Source organism: Oncorhynchus masou, unplaced genomic scaffold, assembly GCF_036934945.1.
Source record: "Oncorhynchus masou masou isolate Uvic2021 unplaced genomic scaffold, UVic_Omas_1.1 unplaced_scaffold_439, whole genome shotgun sequence".
Taxonomy (NCBI): domain Eukaryota; kingdom Metazoa; phylum Chordata; class Actinopteri; order Salmoniformes; family Salmonidae; genus Oncorhynchus; species Oncorhynchus masou.
The window spans coordinates 459,408-470,489 of NW_027010781.1; positions in this window are offsets into that span (position 1 = coordinate 459,408).

Genomic DNA, 11,082 nt, shown 5'->3' on the forward strand with positions numbered 1-11,082 from the left:
AACTACTGCAGACAGAGTTCAGTGTGTCAAATCGGAGGGCATGCTGTCCGGTCCTCTGGCAGTCTCTATGGGGGTGCCACAGGGTTCAATCCTCGGGCCGACTCTTTTTTCTGTATATATCAATGATGTTGCTCTTGCTGCGGGCGATTCCCTGATCCACCTCTACACAGACGACACCATTCTACATACTTCCGGCCCGTCCTTGGACACTGTGCTATCTAACCTCCAAACGAGCATCAATGCCATACAACACTCCTTCCGTGGCCTCCAACTGCTCTTAAACGCTAGTAAAACCAAATGCATGCTTTTCAACCGTTCGCTGCCTGCACCCGCACGCCTGACCAACATCACCACCCTGGATGGTTCCAACCTTGAATATGTGGACATCTATAAGTACCTAGGTGTCTGGCTAGACTGTAAACTCTCCTTCCAGACTCATATCAAACATCTCCAATCGAAAATCAAATCAAGAGTCGGCTTTCTATTCCGCAACAAAGCCTCCTTCACTCACGCCGCCAAACTTACCCTAGTAAAACTGACTATCCTACCGATCCTCGACTTCGGGGATGTCATCTACAAAATTGCTTCCAACACTACTCAGCAAACTGGATGCAGTTTATCACAGTGCCATCCGTTTTGTCACTAAAGCACCTTATACCACCCACCACTGCGACTTGTACGCTCTAGTCGGCTGGCCCTCGCTACATATTCGTCGCCAGACTCACTGGCTCCAGGTCATCTACAAGTCCATGCTAGGTAAAGCTCAGCCTTATCTCAGTTCAATGGTCACGATGGCAACACCCATCCGTAGCACGCGCTCCAGCAGGTGTATCTCACTGATCATCCCTAAAGCCAACACCTCATTTGGCCGCCTTTCGTTCCAGTTCTCTGCTGCCTGTGACTCATAATGAATCAGATTACATGGAGAGGGGGGACCTGATCCTAGATAATAATGAATCAGATTACATGGAGAGGGGGGACCTGATCCTAGATAATAATGAATCAGATTACATGGAGAGGGGGACCTGATCCTAGATCATAATGAATCAGATTACATGGAGAGGGGGAGCTGATCCTAGATCATAATGAATCAGATTACATGGAGAGGAGGACCTGATCCTAGATCATAATGAATCAGATTACATGGAGAGGGGGAGATGATCCTAGATCATAATGAATCAGATTACATGGAGAGGGGGAGCTGATCCTAGATCATAATGAATCAGATTACATGGAGAGGGGGAGCTGATCCTAGATCATAATGAATCAGATTAGATGGAGAGGGGGAGCTGATCCTAGATCATAATGAATCAGATTACATGGAGAGGGGTGGACCAGATCCTGGATCATAATGAATCAGATTACATGGAGAGGAGGGACCTGATCCTAAATCATAATGATTCAGATTACATACATGATAAAAGGATTCATGACATTGGTAAATACCCAATAAATTACTGGGAGTTTAAATATGGAGCGACTATATGAATATATATGAATATATTCAACTTTCTTTATTTTGATAGTTGAGGGTCAGTATAGCAACAGAGTGTTGTGATGCAGAGTCACTATAGCAACAGTGTTGTGATGCACGGTCACTATAGCAACAGAGTGTTGTGATGCAGGGTCACTATAGCAACAGAGTGTTGTGATGCAGGGTCACTATAGCAACAGAGTGTTGTGATGTAGGGTCACTATAGCAACAGAGTGTTGTGATGCGGTGGAATCTCTCCAGACCAGAGGACTGTCTTCTTGGAGAGGAACCCTGTGACGTCATCATCAGAGAGGGAGATTCTAGACACACTCTCTCAGCCTGCTCTCTCTCTCTGCACCCCCCCCATCTTAACAGGGCTGCAGTTTGGACAATCACCACTTGATGTCAGTGTTAAACCAGAAGTGATGAAAACAACATCACTGCATCGAGACAGAGAGAGAGCAGAGAGTGTGGGAGAGAGAGAGGGAGCAGAGAGAGACTAATATACTGATATACAGTAGCATTCAGAAAGTATTCAGACCCCTTGACTTTTTACACATTTTGTCACGTTACAGCCTTATTCTAAAATGGATTACATTGTTTTTCCCCTCATCAATCTACACACAATAACCCCTAATTACAAAGCAAAAACTGTTTATTTTATGTGTGAACATTTTTATTAAAAAAACGTAGATATCACATTTACATAAGTATTCAGACCATTAAGCGGGATAATTGTCATCAGCAACCGCTGAATAGCATAGCGCCCCAGTCAAATAATATTACAAAAAATATATATATTCATGAAATCACAAGTGCAATATTGCAAAACACAGCTTAGCCTTTTGTTAATTCGCCTGTCGTGTCAGATTTTGAAATTATGCTTTACAGCGAAAGCAATCCAAGCGTTTGTGTAAGTTTATCGACCGCATGACAAAACATTAAGTACACTTAGATTCATGTAGCTTGGTCACAAAAATCAGAAAAGCAATCAAATTAATCGTTTACCTTTGATAATCTTCGGATGTTTTCACTCACGAGACTCCCAGTTACACAACAAATTTTCCGGTTGTTCCATAAAGATAATTTTTATATCCAAAATACCTCCGTTTGTTTGGCGCATTATGTTCAGAAATCCACAGGAAAGAGCGGTCACAACAACGCAGACAAATTCCTGATAATATCCGTAATGTCCACAGAAACATGTCAAACGTTTTTTATAATCAATCCACAGGTTGTTTTTAAAATGTATAATCAATAATATATCACCCACAAATGTCTTTCACAGTAGGAGAGGGAAAAACAATAGCTGTCCAAATTCTGTTGCGCAAGCAAAACTCATGTGACCACCTGATGCGATATTATTTTTCTGGCTAAGTTTTCAAAATAAAAGCCTGAAACTATGTCTGAAGACTGTTGACACCTTGAGGAAGCGATAGGAAAAGGAATCTGGTTGATATCCCTTTAAATGGAGCAATGGGAGGCTATGGAACATGGAGTTTTCAAAATAGAAGCCACTTCCTGGTTTGATTTTTCTCAGGGTTTCGCCTGCAATATCAGTTCTGTTATACTCACAGACAATATTTTGACAGTTTTGGAAACTTTAGAATGTCCTATTCTGTAAATTATATGCATATTCTAGCATCTGGTCCTGAGAAATAGGCTGTTTACTTTGGGAACGTTATTTTTCCAAACATAAAATTAGTGCCCCCTAGTTTCAAGAGGTTTAAACCTCTCTGGGATAGGCGGGACGCAAATGTCCCACCTGGCCAATTGCCAGGGAAAATGCAGAGCGCCAAATTCAAATAAAATACTATAAAAATCTAACTTTCGTTAAATTACACATGCAAATTAAAGCTACACTCGTTGTGAATCCAGCCAACGTGTCAGATTTCAGAAAGGCTTTTCGGCGAAAGCATAAGATGCTATTATCTGATGATAGCACAACAGTAAACAAAGAGAGAGTAGCATATTTCAACCCTGCAGGCGCGACACAAAACGCAGAAAATAAAATATAAATAATGCCTTACCTTTGACGAGCTTCTTTTTGTTGGCACTCCAATATGTCCAATAAACTTCACAAATGGTCCTTTTGTTCGATTAATTCCGTCGATATATATCCAAAATGTCCATTTATTTGGCGCGTTTGATCCAGAAAAAAACAGCTTCCAATTTGCGCAACGTCACTACAAAATCTCAAAAGTTACCTGTAAACTTTGCCAAAACAGTTCAAACTACTTTTGTAGCACAACTTTAGGTATTTTTTAAACGTTAATTATCGATCAAATTGTAGACGGGACAAACTGTGTTCAATACAGGAAGACAACAAACTCACGCTACTTTTCTAGTCATGTGCCTTCTCAAAAGGTACACTTCAAATGAAACAAATTCAAGATGGCCGTACTTCTTTATTTCAAAAAAATGTATTTATTTAAATCTTTATTTAACTAGTCAAGAACAAATTCTTATTTTCAATGACGGCCTAGGAACAGTGGGTTAACTGCCTGTTCAGGGGCAGAACGACAGATTTGTACCTTGTCAGCTCGGGGATTTGAACTTGCAACCTTCCTTTTACTAGTCCAAAGCTCTAACCACTAGGCTACTCTGCCGCCCCAATTTATAAAGGAATAACCTCAACCAATTTCCAAAGACTGGTGACATCCAGTGGAATCAGTAGGAAGTGCAAACAAGTGCCTAAGAAATCTAGTTTACCAATGAAAAGTCATTGAATAGACAGGTACCTCAAAGAAAAATCTGAATGGTTAGTCCTCTGGGTTTTGCCTGCTACATAAGTTCTGTTATACTCAGACATGATTCAAACAGTTTTTTTAGAAACTTCAGTGTTTTCTATTCACATATACTAATAATATGCATATCTTACATTCTTGGCATGAGTAGCAGGAATTTGAAATTGGGCACACTATTTATCCAAAAGTGAAAAAGCTGCCCCCTATCCCAAAGAGGTTGCAGCGCATGCTACATTCAGGCATTACCCCTGTCGGTGATATGGGCTTACAAACTAATCGATCCACATCAGCTTGGTTTGCAATGTACTTTTCCCCATGTCTTGGTGGCTCATAACTTGATTCAGATGACTTTTTCCAGGAAAACCAAAAAGTCCATCCACTGCTACCAGCACTGTCCCATTGTCCTGTAAAGAGATGTCTAATATACCTGGAGACAACTTTATAGTTGTTGGACTCCAGGAAGATGAGCTGCTGCTTTGTAACAGATCATGGGGATCCCAGTAAACAAATAAAATGAAAGACTATCAGTCTATTAGTCTAAAATTGTTTGACAAAAATGGAATGGATGTTTCAAATAGAGAATTTGTGTTTATAAAATTAGAGAGACACCACAATTGATATCTTATACTTTGATGTGTTTTTAGAGGTGATGAAACATTTAATAGGCCAAAAAAATACAACCAACCTTGGAACAGAGAGGCACTGGGTTCCATCAGCAGTTTCTGAGGCCAGACGGCACAACATATCAAACACTGACAAAGTGGGTACTCCCCATAGGCCTCATTTGTGAGGTCAGTATACAAGTCTCTTACCTGAAATGAATGAACAGAGTCACTTAAAGGCACTCTGATTCATTACTACATTCCATCAGAGTAGGACATCAACACTCTGATTTATTACTACATTCCATCAGAGTAGAACATCAACACTCTGATTCATTACTGCATTCTATCAGAGTAAAACATCAACACTCTGATTCATTACTACATTCTATCAGAGTAGAACATCAACACTCTGATTCATTACTGCATTCTATCACAGTAGAACATCAACACTCTGATTCATTACTACATTCTATCAGAGTAGGACATAAACACTCTGATTCATTACTACATTCTATCAGAGTAGGACATAAACACTCTGATTCATTACTACATTCTATCAGAGTAGAACATCAATACTCTGATCCATCACTGCATTCTATCAGAGTAGAACATCAGCACTCTGATTCATTACTAGGCTCTCTTTATTGGCAACTCTAATTTGGGTTGAAATGGAAGAAGAACTTAATGCCCCATTTGGAGCATCATATTATCTGAGGCAACACTTAAATGTGGGACGGCAGAATCCCATAATGTCCCAAACCAAGAAATATGGAGTCAGACAAATAAGAGGCATAGACCATAATGAATCAGATTACATGGAGAGGACGGACCTGATCCTAGATCATAATGAATCAGATTACATGGAGAGGAAGACCTGTGATCCTAGATCATAATTAATCAGATTACATGTAGAGGGGACCTGATCCTAGATCATAATGAATCAGATTACATGTAGAGGTGGACCTGATCCTAGATCAGCACTCCTCCTCTGAGATACTTCCCTGGAGTCACCAGGACCAAGAAACCAAACACTTACTGTTGTAAAGTCTAGTTACAGAAGGTGTTTACTGCCATCTAGTTGAAGATACCACCGTAGATTGTTTTGTTAGAAAATATCAAAAGTATGTCCTTTAAGAACCTATAATTAAGGTGTATGCTCACGTCAAATGTTTAAAGAATGTCACAAATGTTCAAATGTATAATAAAAAATACAAATATATATTGAAAGTCTAATCACCCTGAGAGATTAGGAAAAGGTCTGGAGGGGTTCAGGGGTGAGGACTCATCCATTAATGAGTTATCATTAACCATTTCAAAAGGGGGAGGAGTTCAGGGGTGAGGACTCATCCATTAATGAGTTATCATTAACCATTTCAAAAGGGGGAGGAGTTCAGGGGTGAGGACTCATCCATTAATGAGTTATCATTAACCCTTTCAAAAGGGGGAGGAGTTCAGGGGTGAGGACTCATCCATTAATGTGTTATCATCAACCATTTCAAAAGGGGGAGTGATTCAGGGGTGAGGACTCATCCATACATGAGTTATCATTAACCCTTTCAAAAGGGGGAGGAGTTCAGGGGTGAGGACTCATCCATTAATGAGTTATCATTAACCATTTCAAAAGGGGGAGGGGCTCAGGGGTGAGGACTCATCCATTAATGAGTTATCATTAACCATTTCAAAAGGGGGAGGGGCTCAGGGGTGAGGACTCATCCATTAATGAGTTATCATTAACCATTTCAAAAGGGGGAGGGGTTCAGGGATGAGGACTCATCCATTAATGAGTTATCATTAACCATTTCAAAAGGGGGAGGGGTTCAGGGATGAGGACTCATCCATTAATGAGTTATCATTAACCATTTCAAAAGGGGGAGTAAGGACTCATCCATAAATGAGTTATCATTAACGATTTCAATGGGGGAGGGGCTCAGGGGTGAGGACTCATCCATTAATGAGTTATCATTAACCATTTCAAAGGGGGAGGGGCTTAGGGGTGAGGACTCATCCATTAATGAGTTATCATTAACCATTTCAAAAGGGGGAGTAAGGACTCATCCATAAATGAGTTATCATTAACCATTTCAAAAGGGGGGAGGGGTTCAGGGGTGAGGACTCATCCATTAATGAGTTATCATTAACCATTTCAAAAGGGGAGGGGCTCAGGGGTGAGGACTCATCCATTAATGAGTTATCATTAACCATTTCAAAAGGGTGAGGAGTTCAGGGGTGAGGACTCAACCATTAATGAGTTATCATTAACCATTTCAAAAGGGGGAGGGGCTTAGGGGTGAGTACTCATGCATAAATGAGTTATCATTAACCATTTCAAAAGGGGGAGGGGCTCAGGAGTGAGGACTCATCCATTAATGAGTTATCATTAACCATTTCAAAAGGGGGAGGGGTTCAGGGGTGAGGACTCATCCATTAATGAGTTATCATTAACCATTTCAAAAGGGGGAGTAAGGACTCATCCATAAATGAGTTATCATTAACCATTTCAAAAGGGGGAGGGGCTCAGGAGTGAGGACTCATCCATTAATGAGTTATCATTAACCATTTCAAAAGGGGGAGGGGTTCAGGGGTGAGGACTCATCCATTCATGAGTAATCATTAGCCCTTTCAAAAGGGGGAGTGGTTCAGGGGTGAGGACTCATCCATTAATGAGTAATCATTAGCCCTTTCAAAAGGGGGAGTAAGGACTCATCCATAAATGAGTTATCATTAACCATTTCAATGGGGGGAGGGGCTCAGGAGTGAGGACTCATCCATTAATGAGTTATCATTAACCATTTCAAAAGGGGGAGGGGTTCAGGGGTGAGGACTCATCCATTAATGAGTAATCATTAGCCCTTTCAAAAGGGGGAGGGGCTCAGGAGTGAGGACTCATAATATAATAATAATATATCCCATTTAGCAGACGCTTTTGTCCAAAGCGACTTACAAGTCGGCTGGGGCCACTACTGCATATGGGTGGCCCCAGTGGGAATCGAACCCACGACGCTTGGCGTTGCAAGCGCCATGCTCTACCGACTGAGCCACACAGGACTCATCCATTAATGAGTTAACATTAGCCCTTTCAAAAGGGGGAGGAGTTCCAAGAACATCTTTAGGAGCTGTAGCTCTTTGAAGGGTTTTGTTTTAAAGTTTGAATCTGTTGGTGAAGCTTATAGTTTGGTACCTGAGAGTGGAATGGTGAGGACTGTCAGGGCTTTAAGACACTGAAGCCACCCAGGAGGTCTTCTATCATCAGCATTCTGGTGGGATGCAGAGATACTTTTAAACAAGTCCATCGTAGGAGAAGCCCTGACAACGTCCTGAAAGATAAACTCTCCTTTGTCATTCCAAGTAGCGGCCCCCTGAAAGATAAACTCTCCTTTGTCATTCCAAGTAGCGGCCCCCTGAAAGATCAACTCTCCTTTGTCATTCCAAGTAGCAGCCCCCTGAAAGATAAACTCTCCTTTGTCATTCCAAGTAGCAGCCCCCTGAAAGATAAACTCTCCTTTGTCATTCCAAGTAGCGGCTCCCTGAAAGATCAACTCTCCTTTGTCATTCCAAGTAGCAGCACCCTGAAAGATAAACTCTCCTTTGTCATTCCAAGTAGCGGCCCCCTGAAAGATAAACTCTCCTTTGTCATTCCAAGTAGAGGCCCCCTGAAAGATAAACTCTCCTTTGTCATTCCAAGTAGCGGCCCCCTGAAAGATAAACTCTCCTTTGTCATTCCAAGTAGCAGCCCCCTGAAAGATAAACTCTCCTTTGTCATTCCAAGTAGCGGCTCCCTGAAAGATAAACTCTCCTTTGTCATTCCAAGTAGCGGCTCCCTGAAAGATCAACTCTCCTTTGTCATTCCAAGTAGCAGCACCCTGAAAGATAAACTCTCCTTTGTCATTCCAAGTAGCAGCCCCCTGAAAGATCAACTCTCCTTTGTCATTCCAAGTAGAAGCCCCCTGAAAGATAAACTCTCCTTTGTCATTCCAAGTAGCGGCTCCCTGAAAGATCAACTCTCCTTTGTCATTCCAAGTAGCAGCACCCTGAAAGATAAACTCTCCTTTGTCATTCCAAGTAGCAGCCCCCTGAAAGATAAACTCTCCTTTGTCATTCCAAGTAGCGGCCCCCTGAAAGATCAACTCTCCTTTGTCATTCCAAGTAGCAGCCCCCTGAAAGATAAACTCTCCTTTGTCATTCCAAGTAGCGGCTCCCTGAAAGATCAACTCTCCTTTGTCATTCCAAGTAGCAGCACCCTGAAAGATAAACTCTCCTTTGTCATTCCAAGTAGCAGCCCCCTGAAAGATAAACTCTCCTTTGTCATTCCAAGTAGCGGCCCCCTGAAAGATAAACTCTCCTTTGTCATTCCAAGTAGCAGCCCCCTGAAAGATAAACTCTCCTTTGTCATTCCAAGTAGCAGCCCCCTGAAAGATAAACTCTCCTTTGTCATTCCAAGTAGAAGCCCCCTGAAAGATAAACTCTCCTTTGTCATTCCAAGTAGCGGCCCCCTGAAACATAAACTCTCCTTTGTCATTCCAAGTAGCGGCCCTCTGAAAGATAAACTCTCCTTTGTCATTCCAAGTAGCGGCCCCCTGAAAGATAAACTCTCCTTTGTCATTCCAAGTAGCGGCCCCCTGAAAGATAAACTCTCCTTTGTCATTCCAAGTAGCGGCCCCCTGAAAGATAAACTCTCCTTTGTCATTCCAAGTAGCGGTCCCCTTTGAGTCTTTTGTCTTGTTCATTATGTTTTCCTGTTACGTGCTGGAACATGTGTCAACACATGCAGCACATTATCTTCAACGTATTTGATCTTCAACCTGTAAGGCATTATAGGGGCAGGGCTCTCTCTTTCTGATCTTCAACCTGTAAGGCATTATAGGGGCAGGGCTCTCTCTCTCTGATCTTCAACCTGTAAGGCATTATAGGGGCAGGTCTCTCTCTCTGATCTTCAACCTCTAAGGCATTATAGGGGCAGGTCTCTCTCTCTGATCTTCAACCTGTAAGGCATTATAGGGGCAGGTCTCTCTCTCTCTGATCTTCAACTTGTAAGGCATTATAGGGGCAGGGCTCTCTCTCTCTGATCTTCAACCTGTAAGGCATTACAGGGGCAGGTCTCTCTCTCTGATCTTCAACCTGTAAGGCATTATAGGGGCAGGTCTCTCTCTCTGATCTTCAACCTCTAAGGCATTATAGGGGCAGGTCTCTCTCGCTGATCTTCAACCTGTAAGGCATTATAGGGGCAGGTCTCTCTCTCTGATCTTCAACCTGTAAGGCATTGCAGGGGCAGGGCTCTCTCTCTCTGATCTTCAACCTCTAAGGCATTACAGGGGCAGGTCTCTCGCTCTGATCTTCAACCTGTAAGGCATTATAGGGGCAGGTCTCTCTCTCTGATCTTCAACCTGTAAGGCATTATATGGGCAGGGCTCTCTCTCTCTGATCTTCAACCTGTAAGGCATTACAGGGGCAGGTCTCTCTCTCTGATCTTCAACCTGTAAGGCATTATAGGGGCAGGTCTCTCTCTGATCTTCAACCTGTAAGGCATTATAGGGGCAGGTCTCTCTCTCTGATCTTCAACCTGTAAGGCATTATAGGGGCAGGGCTCTCTCTCTGATCTTCAACCTGTAAGGCATTATAGGGGCAGGGCTCTCTCTCTGATCTTCAACCTGTAAGGCATTATAGGGGCAGGTCTCTCTCTCTGATCTTCAACCTGTAAGGCATTACAGGGGCAGGTCTCTCTCTCTGATCTTCAACCTGTAAGGCATTATAGGGGCAGGTCTCTCTCTCTCTGATCTTCAACCTGTAAGGCATTATAGGGGCACGTCTCTCTCTCTGATCTTCAACCTGTAAGGCATTACAGGGGCAGGTCTCTCTCTCTGATCTTCAACCTGTAAGGCATTATAGGGGCAGGTCTCTCTCTCTGATCTTCAACCTGTAAGGCATTATAGGGGCAGGGCTCTCTCTCTCTCTCTGATCTTCAACCTGTAAGGCATTATAAGGGCAGGTCTCTCTCTCTGATCTTCAACCTGTAAGGCATTATAGGGGCAGGTCTCTCTCTCTCTGATCTTCAACCTGTAAGGTCTCTGGTCCAGACATTACAGGGGCAGGTCTCTCTCTCTCTGATCTTCAACCTGTAAGGCATTATAGGGGCAGGTCTCTCTCTGATCTTCAACCTGTAAGGCATTATAGGGGCAGGTCTCTCTCTGATCTTCAACCTGTAAGGCATTATAGGGGCAGGTCTCTCTCTGATCTTCAACCTGTAAGGCATTATAGGGGC